Consider the following 10,779-nt stretch of genomic DNA (forward strand, 5'->3'; position numbering starts at 1 on the left):
GAGTCTGGAAACAAAGCTGATTTCACTGGGAATTGTATCTTTTATTATTATTATTATTATTATTATTATTATTATTATTATTATTATTATATATTATCAACTATCAGAAGAGATTCAGTAATTGTACGTATATAACGGGATGTATATAAGAGTCCAAAAAACATTGCTTTCTAATCTTTGCATCAGCCGTCCTCAGGCTTGATTCTTATTTCTGCAGCACCAGGACTCCCAGTTCTTCTGCCAAGTTACTCCTGTGCACTGCTGTATGAAGACTCTTTGTAGGAGGAAATACTGTAAAGCTGAGAACTTGAAAGCCAGTTGCCTAAAGCGAATCAGTCCTTCACCATCTAGTAGATGTCCTACTCTTCAAGTCCTTGGAGCTGCCCCAGGCTGCCACAGGGACCAGTTCTGCTAAAGCCCAGCCTGGTCGATGCCTTTCTGTATAGTCCAAGCAATAAAACATAAGGCTAGAGCAGGGGAAACAGTGCAAAAGTCATCTCTTCAGAGGGTGAATAATAAAGGGTACATAAAACAATGTAGTTGCCTCATAGCTTTCTCCACTTGAAACTAATCTGAGGAGCGAAATCTTATAAATTATTCCCCAAGTACTGTGGTTTGAACATGGGCTCTCTGACGAGCCCTTATATTTATAGATTTAACTTGTAACAGGGCTGAGCAGAAAGAGAAGAAAAGCTCCACTGTTCTTCTGTCGAACAGAAATCTTTTCTGTGGCTGGGTGGAGCTGGTGCTGGCAGCGGAGGGTGGTTCCTGGCAGCTCCATGCGCTGGTGGCTGAGGCGGTGCCACAGAAATACCCCTCAGTCCTCGCTGCCCTGCAGTTGGTGCTGGGTACCCCACTGCAGGCATCTCAAGGACCAGGTAGATGTGGACACCTCCTGAGGGCACGGGACAAAAGAAACAAGTTTCCAAGATAGGTATAGAAGAGCATGATAATGCCCAGACCTATGTCTGACCAGGCAATTGGTGCTTTCATGTATTGCCCATCAAAGTTTTGCTCTGAAACCTGCTCTCAGCGTTCGCTGCCACTGTGACAGAATGAAGGTGAGGACAAAACAGCTCAGACAAGGAGATGAGAGGAGACTGGTGGGAATGAAAATACATGTAATTGCTCTGGGCCATCCTCTGGTGGCTCCTTGCACAGCCACCACCGTGCCATGCTCTGCAGATGACTGGCAGTGCTTTGTGTGCTGGGGGCGGGAGGCCCACAGCTCCCTGTCCTGCTCCCCCTCACACCGTGCCCTGCAACACCTCAGGGCATTTGGGGAGCTGCCGGACAAGAGAAACCCGGCCCACCCAGTCACGGCACAGGAGATCTTAGCCTTTAGATGCAGGCTTGCCAAATGCATGGTCTTGGGCTTCCCTTGCAGGGGAATTGCAGGAAGGCCTTAACTGGTTCACCTCAGGCACTCTGAGGCAGGCTGAATCCCAGCTGTGCTGTAGCTTTTTGTGCAACCTTGAAATTTGCCTGTCATGGGCAAAATGGTCTCCAGTTGCAAATTTTACTTTATTGCCAATTAACACAAGCTGCTGATTGCTCATTTGGGTATTTAGAAAGGACACAAACAATCAACTACTTGCATAAACACCTGTCCTACCTCCTCTCCAGCCTCAACATCCCTGTTTTCACCACAGGTTACAATCAGTTTGTCGAAATGCCTCCAGCAAGCCACTGAGCAGCATGAGCAGTCCAAGTGACGTGTGGGGGCTCTTTTGCTGCTCTTTGATGCTTACTGCTTGTCCTGCTGCTTTGGGCCTACCCAGTTCCTCTGCTGCCCTTTCTTCAGGGCTGACCCTGCTCCAGCATGGGCTGCTATGGGATGCAGACCCTGAGAGGTGCCCATGCTCCATCATGGGTGGCCCACAGGCTGCAGTCCCTCCCTCAGAAGTTCACATGCCCCTTTTGACACAAAATGGGTCTCCAGTCCACATTTGCTGGATCCTTTATTATATATACCCTCAAGCAGGAGAGCCCTGTCCTCTGTCACCCCACAGTGGTGGTGCCCAGCAGGTTCCTCCCTGTTGTTGACCTCAGCCTTGGACTGAATAGATCTGGCTGTGACCAGCTCAGCGGGCGCTGGTGCCACCACCCCCATGCTGAAACCTGGTTCCTCCTGGCCACCACAGCACCTCAGAGGCCACCATAGGGTGCTGGGCCTGGCCATGTCTGCAGTCTGCAGTGCTATCAGTGCCCTCTGGGCCTTGCTCCACACAGGGGCACCTGCCCACCAAAAGCCACCATGCTGTCAGGGGCCCTTGCTGCCCACTGCTCCCTACATGGTGGTGGGGTCCTTTAGGGGCCTCATGGAGAAACAGCAGGAGTGAGGCATGTATAGGACTTTGAGCTTTTGCAATTGCAAATTTTAGCTAAAAACATCCAAACAACCCAGGTAGCACAAGCAGGGCACTTCCCACTTCTCCCACTGAGACTGCAGAGCTGCAACATGTCCTCGTCCAAGCCCTCTGGCCCTCACTGGAGCTGAGCTCCTGAATGAGGCTGAGGGAGCCCTCATAAGAACAACGCAGGCCTCAATGGTTACGTGATGGTGGGAGATCGTGGGAGCCCAGACTCACCTGAGCTGTTTGCAGGAGGAGGGTGTCTTTCACAAAATGGATAAGCACAAAATGCCAAAGTCTATATGGTCTCCTTGTTAAATTTCTTTCTCTCTACAACAGTACCTGCTACTATCGACACCCTGGCATAGAAGGCTGCGTTTGACCCTTGTGTTTGCCTGGGTATGTCGTCTGGTGGAGGTGACTGGAAGGAAAGAAGAGAATGTAAGCAATGGCAAATGGCTTCAAGGTATGATCCTTTATTATGCCAGGAAATCAAATAATGATATTTTCTGTGACATCTGCTTCTTTAAAGAACTACTATAAATGACTAAATATTCAGCTTTAATACAATGCGATGCCATGACTGGGCATGTTTTCCACACAAGATAATTAAAGCATTTTAAAATTTCATCTAAAAATACAGCTGATGATTGATTAACAATGGCGAGAAACTCTGTGGAAAACATTGTAAGGCAAACATTTGTCAGAATTAACAACAAACATATACCGTGCTTTTTATCTTATGCTTCTTGACATAGTTCTGATTGCTTATAAATCTGCAGGCTTTGTTATATTTCTATTTGTGTTAGGATTGGCTGCCTCTTTATATTTGATAAGCAGTGCTGCTCTCCACTGTGGTGTAAGAAATCAAATAATTATTGTATATATAACAATCTAAGCATTACAGTGCAGGAGGCTGTAAACACAAAATTTTGAAATCTCTGCTTATCATCATAAGCAATGTTCTCGCCAAGTCCTTAATGACAATCAATTTCTAGAGGCTTTTCCCAAGTAACCGTGATTGAAAACAAGAGCATCTTTTCTTGGTCCTGGAGTGCAGTATCTTCCTACTGCTGAGATGCTTCTCTTTTTCTATTTTCAATGAGTTATAAAATACACAAAGATAGTGCAGACATTTTTTCTTCTCCTGCTTTTTTTTTTTTAATTAATGTTAGTACATCAACAGAGTGATGCATGAACATGAGAAATACTTCTGCTGGATGCAATGCACAAGTCAGGCGCTGTGCACTGGGGACGCCCGGTAACTTCGCTGCGTGCTGGTGGGTGACACAGCAGTTTTCTCCTGCGCCGACATTCCCATATGTACACACCCACTCTTAAAAAATAAATGGCTTGTTGGCAAAATATTGCTTATAAAAAGTGGGATGAGTTAGGATGACGACTCAGAGGTTGATGACATAACTGCTTTGCCCTTTATTAGGAGATACAAACAGAGAGAGACATAAAAAAATGCGTTCTCCTCATTCCTCTGCAGCTTTGTTTTTGCATCTCTAAAGCAAGGATCAGTCTGCGATGCAGGAACCTGATTTTAATCATCATCTTATATAATCTCCGCAATCATAGTAAAGAGCAGTGCTGTACAGTGATTTTAAAAATAGCTTTATTCTGCTATCGGCATACTAATTAATACACTTGCTTATTCCAACCTAGTTCATTCACCATCTCAGTTACAGAAGCCACGCTACCTGGGGTGTAATCAAATACAAGGGGGTTTGTGTAATGCAGTACTGTAATCCTCCTCAACCGGAGGAAGAGACCTCCAGCCTCCAGGAGGAGACCTGACCTCTTCCTGGTGGGCACTGCCTTCTGTCCCCTCCTTCACAGTGGTGGGGAGGAGCTGTGCCTGCAGTGAGACAGAGCTGGTGATCCACCTTGCATAAAATGGATTTGGGGAATATTAGCTATAAGACTGCAAACAGCAGCCGGTCAGCTGCTTTGAATTACTGAGTTTTGTGAGTAAAGTGGAGAAGAGGAGGGAAAGGAAAGTGCTTACCAGCTGCTGAGGAGGAAGAGGAGGCAACACGAGAGGTTCCTGGTGCTGAGACATCCAGGAGCCCTGGGGAAAGGAAGCCCTGTCAGAAGTGAGTGCTCAGGATCTCATGCAGGAAACCAACATGGCTTTGTCTCTCCTAGACCTTTTGCTTTTGAGGGACTTCTCCCTAATGGCAGCGATGGTGATGTGAAGCACATTTCAGGCTGCCTGAAGCCATGCAAATGTACCCTGAGGAGGTTTGCATGGCCAGTGTTCGCTACAAACCCTTCTCCGTGCTGGGGCTGCATTGATGTCACTCCTCATCAAGCTTGGGATTTCTGAGGAAAAAGGTGAATACAGACAGAGCTCAGGCACCCCAGGCAAGACAGACAATCCTGTTTGATTTCACCACTTCTCACAGCATTTTGTCTCCTCTAAAGCATTGTGGCTGCCTGTTCTGTGCCACCACAGCCACTGTCCCAGCACTGCAGCTGCTCCTGGGGATCCAGGCCCCTGCTGCCTTGTCTTTGTCCCACGTAATGAAGTGCCACCATCTGAACAGTAACATGCAATTACAGTGACAGGGCATCCTTTAACATTTCTGCTAGACTATTCCCCAAATGACAACACACAGGACCAGTTTTAGTATTAACTTTCTACAGGGAGAAGTGAGAACCATTTTAACATCTCCTAACTTTAAATATCTGAAATAGGTGCAAGAACGAGGAGGCGAGGCTCCCTGGATGGTGGAGGAGCCTCCATGGGGGTGAACTGTCTCTTTTCCATCAACATCTGGATGCTCTGGGGATGCTCTGGGAGGCTGAGTTCCTCACCCAGGTACCAAAGTTAAATAATATTAAAATAATGCCTGGAGGGCTTTTCCTGAACCAGTTAGCCTAAACGTCACTTCATCTAGTGGACTGGAGGCTGATGAATGCTGATGTGAGTGAGAACAAAATCACTGCCTTGAAATTATTCCACTTGTTAAATGACTTGGAAGAGAATTACCAACCGATTCCTGGGTTCCATGTCAGGATGCATCTCTGCTTCTGCAAAGCCACATCTCCATCCTCCTTTCTTCTTCCTCACTGCCCTGTTTTTCTTCATTTCAGGCAACTGAACCATACTCTGTGTGGTGGCAGGCTGACAGCCTCCAATACAGAGTTTGAGTACAAAGTACCTTTCACAGCTTTTTCTTATCTCTCTTTTTATAACACCAGCTATTTACACAGAGAGCCATCTGACTTAACACAGTCTGACCCCTTAGGAACGTCTAGCCTTGCATAGGCATTGTGTTTGCTTTAGTAAGCTGGAGCATAAACAAATGTGGAAACAGGGGACTGCTGAAATCCAACACACAGGAGGCCCTATTGCCTGGGCAGCCAGTGCTCCACACAGGCAGGAGCTGTTTGCTTGCCATGCTGCTTCGCCACTCCCTTCAAATGAGCCTGCAGTAGAATTAACAGCCTGTGACAATGGATCTAACTGGAAGCAAATCACTCATCTCCATCAGGCGGGTAATGTCATCCCAGTCACTGGTGGTGTTCACAGCAAATGGGAGGATCAGAGGGGACCCTGGTCTGTGGAGCAAAGCACTGGCCATGAAGCAAGGCCTTGCCATGGCCTCGCTTCCACATGGAGTACCTGGACTCTGAAGGCTGCACTGAGTGATCTCTTTTCAGGGTTTAGTGGCAATGGAAGAAAAAAAAAAAAAAAAAAAAGGATTAATTGTTTCCTAGACTTGGGAGAATTTTATTATTATTATTGTTAAAGCAATTCAGCAATTCATCTTGAAACAGCCAAGTAATCACTTGTGCCTAGCTGTATTCATAAGGAAAAATTGCAATCATTTCTGGTTCCGGGTTCAGGGGCAAAAGAAAAGATGTGCTCACAGGCAGGGAAAGCTTGTATCCCTCACAGTGCCTCCAGTTGTTTATTCATTCAGAGTGCAAATGCCACTGAAATACACAAGAGCTCACTATCAGGATAACTGTCTGATGTACAATGAAGTAAAAAGACAAATGCATATTTAATTTTAAGGCACTGACGATAAAATACAGATTTTGAGACAAATGAGAAACTCGGAAGTGGCTGCCAAAGGAAGGGGCAGGCTGCATAAGGTTCACCGCCTTAGAAGTTTTTCATAGCTGCATTTTAGTCACCTCTGGCAAAAGAAACTTGTGATTTCTCTTGTGCTGTGGCTCACTCTTACCCGAAGTCTGAATGTGGAGTTAGCTGCACAGCCAGGGAGGCATGTGGGGATGTGGGACAATACGCAAACCATTATCTGCTCTTCACTGACAGGTATAGGTGAGGACCTTCAGCCTGCTAGAGCTAACCCTGCTGGAGCTGTGGGGAGGAGACTGTGAAACCTGGGTGCGAGCATGCGTGGTGCCGAACAAGCTACCTGTGGAAATACTTCAGCACGTCACGGAGCTCCTTAAAGACCTATTCAATAGGCTGGAAAATACAACCAATTCATTTAAATTGCTACTGCAAATAAGTTGTCCAAATGTCTAATCAGGTCCAATTAGAAATCTAAATGGATCATGTGTTCCACCGGGGTACAAAAGGCAGCTTTGTTTCCAATCACCAGTGCTGGCACTGAAGCCATCGTCTGGCATTCCCCGCAGCCAGGACTGAGCACCTCATGCACTCACTGCCTCCTGAGAGCAGCTCAGTGCTGGGGGCCACCTCCTGCTGGCTCCATGCAGGGCTGCCCAGAGCCAGGGTGAGCTCAGATCTCTGCTACGTGGCCCTAGGACCTCAAGCACTTCTGCCAAACAATTCCCCATATAACCAGGACTTCAGCAACCCTTAAAAAGAGAGCTGTGCTGAGTTCTGCCGACTGCCTTCTCTGAAGAAAGCAAAGCATTTTTGTAGGTGTTCTTTGGTTTATCTTGACCTCCTCCTTTGTCCTTCCCTGGTCCTCACTTGAATTTATTAATTTTTATTTATTTATTTATTTTTATTATTTATTTATTTATTTATTTATTTATTTTTATTTATTTTTATTTATTTATTTTTAGGTGTAAATAACTCGGGAGATAACCCAAGAGGAGCAAAAGTAAGCGTGTTCTCCCCCTTCACTGTAAGTCTAAATAGGCAGTACCTGTTGCATATTCATATTTTCAGGTGACAAAAAAAAAACAAATAGTTATTTTAGCTTTTCTGAAACATGATCTAATGTTCAGACTAAGGGCTTTTCCAGATGATCTGTTCACAGATAATAAGGTTAAAGGACAGACCTTGAACTGCTGAGAAGTCTTATTACGATGGACACAAGGTTTTAGATTTTGGTGTTAAAATTCAATGTCTGTACCCTCTTGTTGTCTGTATCCTCTTCTCTCAGTTTTGTGAAAAACCCAGCAGAGTTCACTGGTCTGTTAAAACTGTAATATTTTAAACAGGCAACATAAATACTATAATTTTATGGGACCCGTAAAACCCCATAAATACCACTTAGCATTTGTAGCCATTTTCTTAATTTTAGCACAAAGAATTGCCTTTTGGTCCATGTTGGCCATTGGGTGTGATGTTGGTAATGGTGTCAGAGATGCTGCCAGCCAGGTAACCAAACCCCCTGCCCTGTTTCCCCTGAAGGTGGTGGTAAACCTTGGCTGAAGAGCAGGACTGTGCCTTTAATAACGCGTGGATGTAGGTGCATCTGTCTACATTAGGTCACTTGATAGCATTTTAGGCTAGTAGAAGGTTCAGTTACTTTTCCAAGTTTGTAATTTCCTAGTCGTTCCCTGCTCCCTTTTCCCTTACCCAGGCTGTTCCCTACCACTTCTGCGAGTGAGCTGTGTGGGCGTGCGCAGCACATGGGGAGGATTTTGCCCCAGCACGTTATCTCGCTCTCAAGGACTATCTTCTGGGCGGGGTGCTGCAGATCCAATTAAATATGCTTCTGTATCAACACTGCTCCTAAGCAAAATGTATTGATTGGTGAAGCTTTGGACCTGCTTTAATCAAGTAATCTAAACAGGGCTTAAGCTTCAAAAGCCTAGTGATGCTCCTAGCTTCAAAGCTTTTACTTACACTGAATTAATTTATCCTGGATGTTTTAATGCTCCCAGCAACCCTATGGATTATAATGTTAGAGGCTGCAATCATGGCTCCGATAATATTCCCTAAGCTTAGACCGTATTGATTATGATGTAAAGGCAGAAAGAAGAGTGGGAAACACATGAGGAAAACAAAAGGCTTTGATTTGAAGGAAGAGTGAATCTGTTCCCCCCTGCAGCAGGCTGCTGGGAAGGAATATCAGAAGGTTTTAGCAGTTGCTTTTTTTCCTTGACTGAAGGTTTTTCTGGTTTGGACTGAGTGTCAAATGCTCATTTCCAGACTCCTTCTTGTGTAATACTGTAGGTGTATTATGTTATAAATGTAATTATTTGGCTGAAGGGAGGTTGGTTTGGGTTTTATATGCACTGGCGATCACAGCATTGCTTAGCATCAGTACAAGTTACAATCTTTGTCTCAGCTCCACCCTGGGAAAAGGGAATAGCATTTTTCCCTGTCCAAGCAAGAGAGAGAAGCCACTGTGTGTAGCCACCTGATGCTAAATTCATGTGCACTACTCACAAAGCTGATGCATGCTTGAGAAACAGAAGAAACTGTGAAGGACAGCCTCACCTCTACAAACCACGTGTGTATGTAAGAACCAATACACCCTAGGGGATGTACTGAACACCCGAGGAAACACAGGGAAATGCCTAACCCAAAGCGCTCTGTGTTCTACAAATGCCATTAAATGTGGTGTGGTTTGACCCTCATTAGTGAGGAGTGGCTAAACAAACATAACTGTACCCACTTCTGTGCTGACTGGGATTTCCTCAGGGCTGCAGGCATGCAAGCTGATGGCATCTGACAGCTTTGTGGGAGACACATGGCTGGTGTCCCCTGCTCCTCTCGTCCCAGCAGAGATGCTGGCTGCTCAGCATGGGCTGCTCCATCCTGGACTGGGGAATTGTGCGCAGGGTCTGGGCAGGAGGATGGGGTGATCCCGGTCATGGGAGGGTGGCAGAGGGGTGGATGAACAACCAGAGGGTGTCACATGGCTCCCAGCATGCTGTCAGATTGGCAAGGGACTGATTGTGTCTGAAAGAGAAGAAGGTACAAGCACACAGGCAGAGGCTACCCGCAGGCAGGACGGTGCGGTCCTGTTACCTCGCCTGCATCTTCCTGTGCAGACGATGCCATCGGAGTGAATTTAAAACTAGGCAAGACACAGACCTAAGAAATACTCCCAGGATAACAATTCTGCACCCAGGCACAGTGCTGGTTGCATTGGGTCCTCTCCAGACAGCTCCCAAAATTTATTCAGCAGCCTTGCCCTGAACTCAAAGCCCGTGAAGCGATTTCACACAGAGAGCTCTGATTGCTACAGCAATAATTTCTTCTAACATCCTTTCAAACACTTATTAATAGGAAAAATATCAGTTCAAACTGTCTTCCCATTTCACAGCAAATATCGGTGTTCACAGTGTGAACTTTAAAACCCCATCAGATTAGTTAATGTCCACAGTTATTAGGGTACTGCCAATTGAGATTTTTGCTGTCCTCCACTGCTCTTCGTCTCCCTTTACTGTGCAGTGCACATCACTTAAAACATAACTCACCTGAGCTGGTGGGCTGGGGGTGATTTTTGGTCATGCTGCCAACTGGCAGTGAGCAAAATGAGGAACTTGGGCACACCTTCCTGCCTGGATCCCTGCAAAACCACCTGCTTACCACCCACGGCCACATCAGGAGGGCAGCAACTTCACAGGTGCAGATATGGAGGCAGGAAGGTGACAGCAAGAACAGAGGTTTGGGCTTTATACTCTTCTCTATTTCATAAACACACTTGGTCGCGTGCAGCTTCTCTATTTTCACCATGACAGGGATAACTGTTACCTCCCGTAACTAGCGAGAAAAGGCACGAAAAAGAGCAAAAAGGCCAATTGTGTGGTGTAGGTGAGATACTGGTGGTGCTGCCCCTGGTGTTTGGAAAACATCATATTTCTAAGTTATTGCTTTCTTCTGCTATCCTGGTGCCAGAAATCATGTTTCTCATGAAGGGGCGGGCATCCTCTGGCATTTTGACATCCCTTCCCTCGGTCCTAATTAAGCTTGAACACTATTTACAGTACAATTTATGTTCTGATTGACTATATTGTGGCAAACCATTTATTTTTTTTTTAGACTTATGTGCCACTATGGGTTGACTTATTCATGGCCACTGATTTCTGAAGCAGGGTTAATACTGTCTGTAGCTGCCAAAAACGTGAATGAGGGGATCACAGCAGCCCTAGCTGTCCATGCAGTCCTCCCACCGGGTACTTTAGGATCTCTTAAGAAGGACCAGGACGTTTGCATCGCAGTGGAAGGGAGGGCCTGGCTGGAAGCTGGCTCTGCAAGATCTGCCCTTCAGGTTCACCGGGGCTG

This window comes from Aythya fuligula, chromosome 5, assembly GCF_009819795.1.
Source record: "Aythya fuligula isolate bAytFul2 chromosome 5, bAytFul2.pri, whole genome shotgun sequence".
In the NCBI taxonomy this organism is placed as follows: Eukaryota; Metazoa; Chordata; class Aves; order Anseriformes; family Anatidae; genus Aythya; species Aythya fuligula.